Source organism: Pan troglodytes, chromosome 5 (genome assembly GCF_028858775.2).
Source record: "Pan troglodytes isolate AG18354 chromosome 5, NHGRI_mPanTro3-v2.0_pri, whole genome shotgun sequence".
NCBI lineage: Eukaryota > Metazoa > Chordata > Mammalia > Primates > Hominidae > Pan > Pan troglodytes.
In genome coordinates, this window is record NC_072403.2 from 142,142,701 (window position 1) to 142,155,824 (window position 13,124).

Below are 13,124 nucleotides of genomic sequence, written 5' to 3' on the forward strand. Positions count from 1 at the left end.
CAAAATTTTGAAAACTGGTGCATAAGAGAACAACAAAGCCAGGTATTCATCCTGTCTTTATTGTCTGAAATATATCTCAGGATAATCATATAGTTGATGAGTTTTTTATAGACATATTTGACTGCTACGTAGAAAAGGAATGGAAGATTTGGATTACTATTAGATGAATGTTATTATTAGGTTATTTAACATTTCTGTGTCTTTACTTAAGTTTTAACTGTTGCATCCATCATAGCCTAAGTAGGTGCATTACAGTTGTCTACCTCTAGTGTGTTTCTGTTTCTGCTTGCGTCTTCTGTTTCTTTTATGATTGTTGTTATATCATTTGGTTCATAAGTATTCCTAATATATTTAGTGTGATGTGCACCCCATAGTATTGTAAACTGCCCTTTATTGTGGCATTCATTTTTGGCTAGCTTTCAACCTTGCTGATATTAAGATTCATACATCTGCTTTCCCTTTGATAGCATTTGTCTGGTATACTTTTGATCACCCTGTTATTTTGAACTGTTCTGAATCATTTCGTTTTTAAGTGTTTTGCGTGTGTGTGTGTGTGTGTGTGTGTTCCAATCTGAAAAGTTTGTTTTGTTTGCTTCTTTGCCTTTATTAACAAAAAGTCACTCACAGCATTTCAACATCGTTCAAACACACAAATCACAGCCAATGGCCCCAACAAATAACCACTTAATGTCTAGATCAAAACCGTGCTGCAGGGAGCAGTGTTCCTCTGGTTCTGTTCCTTGAGCATCTCAGTTTCTTCTTTTCTTGTATCTCACTAACTCCCCTGAGAGTTATAAAATGTGCAGAAACAAAATCACCCTAGAGGAGTCACCCTACTTTGTTAACAAGGAAGAGTATTTGATGCCTGAGAAACAAATAGAAGTGCACTGCTTGTTGCCACCCCAGGGATGCCAGTCTACTCACTACACTTGTCTGTTCAATCCTCAGCCTGTCCATCCCCTAGGTCCTTGCAAGGCCTCAGGAGAAAGAAAAAGGCAAGGAAGACGCTCCAAGCATGGCAGTATCTGGCACTGGGGGAATTAGTGCTGACCCAAACCATGGGCAGAACTCTGCAGTAATAAGCCAGGCTCTCCTTGAGGGTAGAAGGAAGGAACAGAGAGAAGGTTTCAAGAAAGCATCTATGCTCCATTTATAAGCAGTTTGGCTAAGATGCCACCTAGAAACCTTAACAATGAATCCTGCTCTTATTCCTGGAGCTCTAGGAAATTTTAAATTAATAATTAGGTGGCAATCAGATGTAAAACTTGATTAAAACCAGGCCTCAAGGGCAGAAATATCATCTGTGTTTGTCTCACCGAGCATCTGGTATGGGGCTCAATATCACTTTTTAAGAATAAAATTTATCCATGAGATAATCATTTGGAAATCCACCCTTCCAGAACACCTCTCTCTTTCCTGGAAAACTTGGTAATACAGCTTAGGAAGGACCAGTGGCATGCCCCATAGATATGAACTTGGGCCATGTTGGTTATCAGAAGTTCCCAGGAAAGGAAATAAAAGGGCTGGGACCTAAACAATTAGCATGAACTGGACACAATGTCCTGATTTTAGCTCCTCTTTGTCTTCATGAGTCTAATATGACTTACCCTAATTGGCCAAAGAGTATCTCTTTTACACCTATTGTCTTACTCTAGTAAAAATGGCTTTCTGTTAATTTTGTTTTTTTTTTTTTTCTTGAACACATCCAAAGCCTCATTTCTGAAAAGAAATGGTGTCTGGGAGCTTAGAAGGGAGAAGCGATGGGTGCTTTCACTGTAATTATCTTAACGTTTTGCAGCTATGAACATTCTGAGTGCTGGCTAGAGTTTTAAAACTCCAGCATCTATACTTACGGCAGCTTGTATACATGTATTTATCAACATCTGCATCCCACGGTGTATGCTTTTATTCTATTATACAGAATTAAGGAAACAAGGAATGAAAGTAAGAAGCCAATAGAAGAGACAGACTAACTGGGGCATAGCAATATGATAAGCTCAAAATATATTTACAGTCTGTACTATCTAAAAATTACACTCCAGACCCACCTAGTAAGCAATGAGCTATGGGACACAAAGAATGGTAGGTTTGAAGGCACCCAGGATGATCAGTGTTAGGGTAAGTTCTTTATCAAAAGAGCATTTCCAGAGAAGTTATATTTCTGAGTAGAACGTGACATAATACTGAAGGTTATCCAGGGAAAAACAAAAAAAAGCAAGACTCTAGCCATTTAGAGTTCCAAAATAGTCTCACTGAGACCCACACGCTCTGAGGAAGTCCAGATACAAGCTTTATGGTAACAACCTAAAGGAGGGCTTCCCATTTACAGCATCCAACCCTGATCAATCACAGGGTTTGATGCTAAACAACATGGTGCTCCCAGGAATGAAGTAATAGGAAATATGTGGGAATGGAGAGGCACAGGAGCCCCCAAATAGCTCTGCAACAGTTACATACAACTATGGGTGTAGACTGGAATCACCAACATTACAGTGAGACAGGTTTGGCTAAGATTAGAAACCAAAAAGAGGCATAAGCACAGCACATTGAATAAAGGTATTTCTAAAGACAGTCACAAAAGTACCATTATTTTTGGACACTGCATTTGACATATTCCAAAGCTTTCCCCCTCCTATTCTACGTTATCAAAACAGGGTCTACCAAGCGCCCTTATTCTTTTGCCCTAGTGCTAAAGGACTAGGAAGAGAAGAGGTGAAGAAAAGCAGTAGAAGCAGTTATGCCTACTAAATAGTAGTCTCCCCCATTTTATATGTTTATTGAAATAGATTTCACATAACATGAAATTTACCCATTGAAGTTTACAGTATATTGATTTTTAGTATATTTCCAGAGATGTGCAACTATCACCTCAATTTAAGACTAGTTATATTACCCCAAAAAGAAATTGCATAGACATTAGCAGTCACTCTCCATTCCACCCTCACCCATTGTTCTATCATCTCCCCAAGCAACCACTAATCTGCCCTTTGTCTCTTTCGATGTGCATATTCTGGACATTTCATATGAATGGCATTGTACAATATGTGGTCCTTTGTGTCTGCCATCTTTCTCCTAACATAATGGTTTTAAGGTTCATTCATATTATAGCATGGATAAGTACTTCATTCTTTTCTATGACCACATAATATTCCATCGTATTAACATACCACATTTTGTTTATATCCATTTATCTGTTGATGGATTTGGGTTTTTTCTACTTCTGGGCTCTTATGAATACTGCTGCTACAAACATTCATGTACAAATTTTTATGTAGACATATGTTTTCATTTCTCTTGTGTATATACTTAGCAGTGGTATTGCTGGGTAATATGATAACTGTTTCATCTTTTGAGGAAATGTCAGTTTTCTAAAACAGCAGAAACATTTTATATTCCCAACAGCAGTGAATGCAGGTTTGAATTTCTCCACATTCTTGCCAATACTTGCTATTATCTGTCTTTTTGATTATAGCCATCCAAGTGGGCATAAAGTGGTATCTTATTGTGGTTTTGAGTTGCATTTCCATTATGGATAGAGACACATCTCTGTATGCATCTATGGGCCATTTGCATATCTTCTTTGGAGAAATGTCTGTTTAAACTCTTTGCCCTTTTAAAATTTTGGTTATTTGTCTTACACTCTTGAGTTGTAAGAGTTATTTATACATTCTTGATTCTATATCTTTTCAATCTTCTTGATAGTGTTCTTTGAAGCACAGATGTTTTAAATTTTGATGAAGTCTAATTTATCTAGTTTTTTTCTTTGGTTGAGTATGTTTTTGGTGTCATATTGAAGAAACCATTGAATAATGCAAGGACACAAATTTTTCGTCTGTTTTTTTCTAAAACTTTTATAATGATAACCCTTATATTTAGGTCTTTTATCTATTTCAGATAATTTTTGTATATGAGGTGAGGAAAAAATGGAATTTCATTCTTTAGCATTGGATGTTGGTCCAGCACAATTTGTTGAAAGATTATTATTTCCCTGATTGAATGGGCTTAGCATACTTGTCCAAAATCACTTAATCCTAGAGGTGAAGGTTTCTTTCTAGGCTTTCAAGTTTATTTCATTGATCTATACTTGTGCCAGTACCATGCAATCTAGATTTCTGTAGCTTTGTAGCAAGTTTTGAAATAGGAAGGTATGAGTCCTCCAACTTTGTTCTTATTTTTCAAGATTGTTTTGGCTATTCTGGGTCTCTTGTGTAATTGTTAAGAAAATAATACAGAATAATCTGATCCTGAGGGTTCTACAGATGTGTTAGGTCTAGTGAGTTTATAGCATTGTTTAAGTCCTCTTTTTTTTTTTTATTGAACTTCTGTTTAGATGTTCTATTCCTTGTTGAAAGTGGGCTATTGAAGGCTCCATTATTGTTGTCTTCTTCTCTCTTCAGTTCTGTCTGTTTTCACTTCATGTGTTTTGGGCTCTGTTGTTTCATGCATATATATTTATAATTGTTATATCTTCTTGACATTTTGACCCTTTTATTATAAAATGTCCTTGCCTAATTCTAGTAACAACTTGTGTCTTAAAGCCTATTTTTCTGATATTAACATAGCCACCCCAGCTCTCCTTGATTACTGATTTTGAAGGGTATATATATCTTTTTCTATCCTTTCACTTCCAACTTATTTGCATTTTGGATCTAAAGTGAGTCTTGTATAGACAGCATATAATTAGAGTAAGTTTTTTTCTCTATTTTAACAGTCTTTGCATTCCTTTGCATCTCATTTTTTTCTTCCTGAAATAGATATTTGTTCATAAGAAATATGGGTACACTATCTTTTATTCAAAACTTTAGTTTAATTACAGAGAGAGAAAAAGAGTAAACCAAGTAGCTGCAAATAGCTCACTGGGGGGTGAAAACAAGGCAAATCACTTGGCCAAATCTTGCCCTCGTCTGATTTAAATTTCCGTAAAAACTTCAACTGACAAACTAAACCAGCTGCTGGTGTAAAGCTTTGTTACAACAGTAGCTAAGAAAACACAAGTAGAAACTTGAAAGGGTTTCTGCCGCCTGAAGTGTCATTTGTTTTTGGTTTCCTGGATTTGCGTCGGAATTCTTTTGTGGCAACCAAAACAGCTGTCCGCTGGTAGGCTTAGCTTCAACTATTAATTCAGCTGTGGCACAGGAGCAAGCTTCAGAGATGCGCTCTGTGGAAGGGTTCTCTCAATCCCTGGAATTTTGGTGTTACATTCTCAGTCTATATTGGGTATCTGTTCTCCTGAAGAATCTTTGCTTTTTGGTAGGTTTTAAGACAATGACATTGGTAAAATTATTTTAGTCATAATTTCCATTCTTACAGAAAACGCCATTCTTGATTAGCTGTTTACATTTCCAGTAATCAGACAGGTGAAGGCCATCTGGGTCAGGTTTTTTCCATGACTCTGCAGGATTCTGTGTACGTACTTTACACAACCTAGTGAAGTTCAGTTCATATTGTGCTGTATCCTTTCCTTAGCAATTGCGCAGGAGATGCAGTGTTATAAAACTTCACTACTTCCAGCACATCCTTTTCTGGGAACTCTTTATTAGTGACAAGTTTCCTGTGGTAGAAGTAATTTGAAATAAGACAAAAATAAGTGAGCTCTTTTTCTTATCCTTGTGTGAGTCCAGCTCTGGCTTCTCTTGGAGGCAGAAAGAATAGAGGAAAACTTTAAGTTCTTGTGAGTCTGGGTGCAGTCCTTGTTTAGTTGGAACCAGTGGGCTACAACCATCTTGAGCTACTACCTAAAATTCTTTTTCAATAGATGAGCTTACATTTATTGATATGATAATATCTTTGATTCTAGGTATTTACCTTGTGTGTTATTTTGGATATTTTAGGGCTTAAAAATCATTAACAATGTGATCCATTTTCTTGTCTTATTTGCAGAAGTCTTCTGACAGTTAAGAGAACTTGCATTTTTCTATAATTTTATAAATATAACTCAACAATGCTATATTTATAGAATATAAGATTTTAAATATGTGTTATATGTATAATTTTATATTCTCACCTTTTTAAGTAAATATCAATGCTTTCTATTTTAAGAAATAAATTAGTGTAATATTTCCTTCTATTTCTTCCTTGCCACCAAATTAAAATTATTATTTTTTTTTGGTGGAGGGGGTATATCTTTGTACTAATAAATGTGCTTATACCTCTTTTATGTGATTTTTCATCATTAAATAATGTTATTTACCCCTTACCTCTCCTCCTGTTATTAGTGTATCTTCATTGTTAGGGTATATAACATTTAAATTCTCTCCTGTTACTGTATTGCTCATGTTTGTTTTGGTCTGAGGCCTATAATTAGATACATTCAAAATGTCCCAGTAAGCATTTTGCTGTAGTTACCTATCTTTTTTTTTGAGACAAAGTCTCACTCCTGTCACCCAGGCTGGAGTGCAGGAGCAAGATTATGGCTCACTGCAGCCTTGACTTCCTGGGCTCACTTGATTTGCCTACCTCAGCTCCCAAGTATCTGGGACTACAAGTGTGTGCCACTACGCCCAGCTAACTTTTTGTATTTTTATTTATTTATTTATTTATTTATTTTATTATTATTATTTTCTGAGATAGAATTTTGCTCTTGTTGCCCAGGCTGGAGTGCAGTGGCGTGATCTCAGCTCACTACAAGCTCTGCCTCCCAGGTTCAAGGAATTCTCCTCCCTCAGCCTCCCGAGTAGCTGGGATTACAGGTGCCCTGCCACCACACCTGGCTAATATGTTTAGTAGAGACAGGCTTTGGCCATGTTGGGCAGGCCGCTCTTGAACTCCCGACCTCAGGTTATCCACCCACCTCAACCTCCTAAAGTGCTGGGATTACAGGCATGAGCCACCGAGTCCTGCCTTTTTGTATTTTTAGTAGAGATAAGGTTTTGCCATGTTGCCCAGGCTGGTCTCAAATTCCTAGGCTCAAGCAATCTGCCTGCCTTGGCCTCCCCAGGTGCTGGGATTACAGGTGTGAGCCACTGCATCTGGCCATCATTTCTTAATAGAGACAGATAGATAGATGATTGATAGATAGATAATCAGCATCCCCCCAAAAGAAAACAAAAATAATAGGAAAAAAGCCCTAATATTTAAAGCCAAACAAGAAATCTGAGATTTCTTAAAAACAACTCATAGAAATAATATTTCTGGATTTCTTGCATACTCAAAACTTGCTTTTATGCTGTGTATGTATTTGAATTTGAGTATATGAGTATAAAATCATTGAAGCACTCTTTCTTTTTCTTTTTTTGAAGGCTTTGTAGATCTTGCTTCTCTGTCATTGAATACTGCTGTGAAGAGTTTGAAGCCAGCCTGATTTTTTCCTCCTTATACATAACTGGATAGTTTTGCTTTGTTTCCCAGATGATTCTTCATTACTCAACTCTGATGCTTTAATAGACTATATTTTGGTTTCTATCGTTTTGGGTCAATTTTTCCTGGTGTAAAGTGGGCACTTTTGATATTATTGTATTTTTGTTTAGAAAATGTTCTTGCATTATAGCTTTTTAAAGATATATTTTAAATTATAAGTTGACAAATTATAGTTGTATATATTAATGGGATACAAAGTGATGTTTTGATTTATGAATACAATGTGAAATAATGAAATAAAGCTAGTTAACATGTTCATCTCCTCAGATACTTAACATTTTTTGTGATGAGAAATCTAAGTGATTTTGAAATGTACACTACATTATTATTTATTAAGTACCCAGGTTGTGCAATATATCACAAAGTAAAAACAACAACAAAAATTAACTTGTTCCTTCTGTTTAATCGAGGCTTCATACCCTTAGACCATCACTTTCCCATTCCTCATACTCTCCAGTCTCTGGTATCCACCATTCTACTCTCTCTACTTTTTAAAATTTGATTGTTTTAGATTCCACATATAAGTGAGAACACATGGCATTTGTGTCTTTGTGCCTGGCTTATTTCACTTAGCATAATAATGTTCTTCAATTTCATCCATTTTGTCATAAATGACTAAATTTATTTCTTTTTTAAAAAATTTTAATTTTATTTTTTAAAAAACGCCAATCTTGATTAGCTGTTTACATTTCCAATAATCAGACAAGGTTCAAGCGATACTTGTACCTCAGCCTCCCGAATAGCTGGGACTACAGGCGTGTGTCACCATGCCTGGCTAATTTTTGTATTTTTAGTAGAGATGGGGTTTCACCATACTGGCCAGGCTGGTCTCAAACTCCTGACCTCAGATGATCCACCGACCTTGGCCTCCCAAAGTGCTGGATTACAGGTGTGAGCCACTGCGCCTGGCCTGAGACGTATTTCTTCTATATCTAATTTTTTCCATGCTGTTATCATTAAAGGATGTTGAAGTTTGTCAAATGCTTTTCCTGCATCTAATAAGATGATTATGTGTTTTTAGTTCTTTATTTTGTTATGTGGTGAATCACATTTATTTAACTTGTACATATTGAAACATCTTTGCCTCCCAAAGATAAATCCCACTTGGTCATGGTAAATGATTCTTTTAGTGTGTTGAATTCAGTTTACCAGAGTTTTGTTGAGGGTTTTTGTGTTTAAGGTCATCAAGGATATTGGCCTGTAGTTTTCTTTTCTTGTGATATCTTTGTCTGGCTTTGGAATCAAGGTAATTGTGGCCTCATAAAAGGAGTGTCCAAGTATTCCCTCCTCTTTGACTTTTTGGGAAATTTTTGAAGAATTGGTATTAGTTCTTCTTTAAATGTTTGGTAGAATTGGCTTTTAAATTTTCTGGAGGTGTACGGTTGTTTATTTTATATCTTTCTTCTTTTTTCATGTAAATAATCATTGCTTAAAACTTTCCTCTTCAAACTGTGTTTGTGGCATTTCATAAGTTTTGGTATGTTGTGTTTCCATGTTTGTCTCAAGATATTGTTGCAATTTCTCTTTTAATTTCTTCATTGACCTATTTGTTGTTCAGGAGAATGTTGTTTACTTTCCAAGTATTTGTAAACTTTCCACAATTCCTCTTGTTATTGACTTCTAGTTTCATACCATTGTGATCAGAAAATGGTACTTTATATGATTTCAGTTTTCTTAACTTTGGTAAGAGTTGTCTTGTGGTCTAAGATATGATCTATCATGAAGAATGTTCTGTGTGTGCTCAAAAAGAACCCATATTCTGTTGCTGTTGGATGTAATGTTCTGCAACATCAGTTAGGTCCATTTGATCTAAAGCATTGTTTGAGTCCAGTGTTTCCTTATTAATTTTCTATCTGGATGATCTGCTCATTGTTGATAATAGGGTATTGAAGCCCCCTACTATTATTGTATGCAATCTATCTCTCTTTTCAGATCCTTTAACATTTGCTTTATATATTTAGGTGTTCAAATATTGGGTGCATAAATATTTACAATTGTTACATCCTCTTGATGAATTGATCCCTTTTCTACAGTTTTAAATTTAAAGTATATTTTATCTAAGAATAGCTATCCTTGTTCTCTTTTGAATCCTTTGTGTGAAATATCTTTTTCCTTACTTTTGGTTTTATTACATATTCTATTTTTTTAAATATTCTTTTTGATAGATAGACACAAAATCTCACTACATTGTACAGGCTTGTCTTGAACTCCTGAACTCAAGCGATGCCCCCACCTCAGCCTCCCAAAGTGCTGGGATTACAGGTGTGAGCCACCACACCTGACCCCAGTCTATATTATTAAAAGTAAAGTTAGTCTTATGTCGGCAACATATAGTTGGGTCTTGCCTTTTTTTTTAAACCATTCAGTCATTTTATGTCTCTTTATTAGATAACTTAATCCATTTACATTCAAAGTAATTATTGATAAGCAAAAACTTACTAACACCATTACATTAATTGTTTTCTGGTTGTTTTGTAGGTATTTTGCTTCTTTTTTTCTTGGTTGCTGTTTTCCTTTGTGGTTTGATGGTTTTTTGGTAGTAGCATACTTTGACATTTTTCTATTTTTGTTTTGTTTATCTAGTATAGACTTTTGCCATTTTGAAATCATGAGAACAAGCAAAAGCACCAAATAGATAAAGATGCACACTGGAAAGATAGAAAGCGTTTTGACTCTTGATTTCATCGATGAGCTGCTTAATTAATTATGGAACTCCAGGCTTCTTGTATTTTAGCATAAGTTAGACATGAGATCTTCATATCAGATTCTCTTCTGCAACTAGGACTTTTATAACATAGAATGATTTGCTATTTTACCTAGTTATATGCCCTTTCTATTGGAATCTGAGACGACCACATGTAATTGTACTCCAAGGAGCTTTCAAGACCAATGACCACTGTGCACTAAATCTTGACTATTTTCTGCCATGTAAAAATAAAATACTTTTTAAAATTCATAACCATTATCATTCTTTGTAGAATATTTCCTTGACTGCTATGATTCTTCTTGGAAGCAATTTTTTTTCTTTTGCTCAGAGGTCTCTCTAATTTGTATTGCTGCATGTCATTCCACTTTTTAGCTAGGAAAGTCTTTGTCCTCTTACTTGTCTGTTTATGACTACATGCTTTGTCAATATGCAGTCCTCTCCCAATGCTCATGGAAACAGATGTTGTTGCCTAAGCTCTTTCTCCAATAAAAGAAATGAAACAGAATTGACATAAAAAATAAAACATTTTCTGGTTTCAAACTTATTTTAAACATCAAACCCAGATGTTCCAGCTTAACCAGATACCATTAAATGGATGAGTTTAATTTTCTATCACTTTGTGAGACATTTTATTCAGTTTTCTAAAATGGCATAAAATAAGGGTTATTTTACAAGTAACCCCAAATCACTATTTAGCTATCTCAGATTCTTTTGGAAATAGTTGCTGTGTAAGTAACTCTCTAAAAATATTTTCTGTGTCCTTGCTAACTGAATTGTGTCCCCAACTCCAAATTAATATGTAGAGGCCTTAACCCCCAATGTGACTATATCTGGAGAAGAGTTCTTTAAGAGACAATTAAGCCTTAGTAAAGACTAAGGTTGGGGTCCTAATCTGATAAGACTGTTGCCTTATAATAAGGGAAAGATCTCTCTCTGTCTCTCTCTCTCTCTCTCCTTATAAGGACAGAGGAATAAGGGAGCCATCTGCAAGACAGAAAGAGAGCCCTCATCAGAAACTGAATTGGCCAGCACCTTGATCTTGGACTTCCCAGCCTTCAGAGTTGTGAGAAAATAAAATTCTGTTTTTAAGTTACCCAGCCTTATATTTTGTTATGGCAGACCAAAAAGACTAAGACAGTCCTGGTGTACAAGTCTTTTAGTCTCATGACTGCATTGACCTGATTTAAGGCATTTTAGTAATAACAGAGAAATTGGTTTCATATAGTAGTTGTCATTCATTTCATTTATTTTTAAAATTAGAAGAATAATTTCACTCCTGACAGTATAAGAAAACCCATAAGTCAGGGACCTTTAATTCCCTATCCCTCAATTACTATTCCGAATACATCTCAATGCCAACTCTCCTCTCTAGATCAAACTTTCTGGTACTTATTCATATCTAATTTACTCAAAATGTTATAGAAATATTGTTTTAATTTTTAGAAAAATCTTATTGACTTAAGCAATTTTTAATTGAAATTATAATGGACACACAGCAAAATGTACAAATTTTAAGTGTACAACTTGATGAATTTAATATAAATATATACACCCAGCAAATAAACAATAAGATGAGGTTATAGAACATTTCTAACTATCTAGGAAATTCCTTTCTGCCCTTTCCTGCTGGTACTCTGAAGGTAAACACTATTCTGTCTTGTATTTCCATAGATTAGTTTTGTCTCTTCTTAAGGCAAAAATGGAATTATACAATCCATGCACTTATATCTGTGACATCTGTTATTGCTTGTAGCAACATATGTTTCTGTTTGTTCATGTTCATACAATACATGTTATTGTACATCATATTGGAGTAGTTTTTTCTTTTTAATTATTGTGAGTGTTCCATGGAATAAATATATAACTATTTATTTTTTCATTCTGCTAAAAATGGACGTTTTGTCTATTATCAATAAGCTGTTTTGAACATTCTTGTATGTACCTTTTGATCTATTATGTTTGATATAAATATAGTCATGCCAGCTTTCATATTCTTATTGTTTTAATGGCATATTGTTTTCTCTCCTTTTACATTCTACCTATCTTGCCCTGAATATTTAAAGTTGGTTTCTTGTAGACAGCACATGGTAGCTCTTGCTTTTTAATCCAGCCTGAGAATCTCTGTCTTTTAATTGAAGTGTCTAGTCTATTTACATTTATGTAATTATTGATAGGGATGATTTAAATCTGCCATTTGCTAATTGTTGTCCATTTGTCCCTTCTGTTCTTTGTGTATTTCCAGTCTTATTTTGGGTTTATCAACTAGCTAAAATTAACATTATTGAGGTAAAATCGGCCACACATATTTAAAGTGCACAATTTGATAAGTTTTGACATGTGAATAGTCCTGTGAAATTATCACAACAATCAAGATAATGAACCTAACTATCACACACAAAAGAGTCTTTATGCTCCTTCATAATCCTTCTATTTGGACCCTTCTCACCTCCTTATCACCCAGCAACCACTCATCTACTTTCTTTCACTGTAGATTAGCTTTCATTTTTTAGAATTTCTATATAAATATACTTTTAGAATTTTATTTTGGGAAGGTTTTTTTAAATTAGAGATTGTTGTGGTTATATCCTATAGATTTGATGTTACCTTTTGATTATCATTTAGTTCAAATTTCTTTAAAATTTGGGGCAATTTGGGAGATTTTAGTGATTTTAGCAAGTAGATTTTTAATAGTACTGAATAAGAGTAAACAGGAACTGAGGAAGTGGGAACAATTAGTGAGATCTACCATTTTATGACTTTTACAGTGGAAACAAAGGAAAGATATGGAGAAGTAAGTTAGAGGAGAAATAGAGAGGAGGTGAGCTGGCCCAGCCCATACAGGTTGGTTATAGGTTCATGATGAGAGAGGATTAAGGAGAAATCTCAGTCTTAGGTTACTTTCCCAAAGGTTTTCTATTCAGCCAGTAATAGCAGAGCAAAGAAACCCTTAAGTTTTAGTCTGTTTTATGCTGCTATAAAGGAATATTGAGGCTCAGTAATTTATTTTTTTAAAAAGGTTTATTTGGCTTATGATTCTGATGGTTAGAAAGTTCAAAATTGG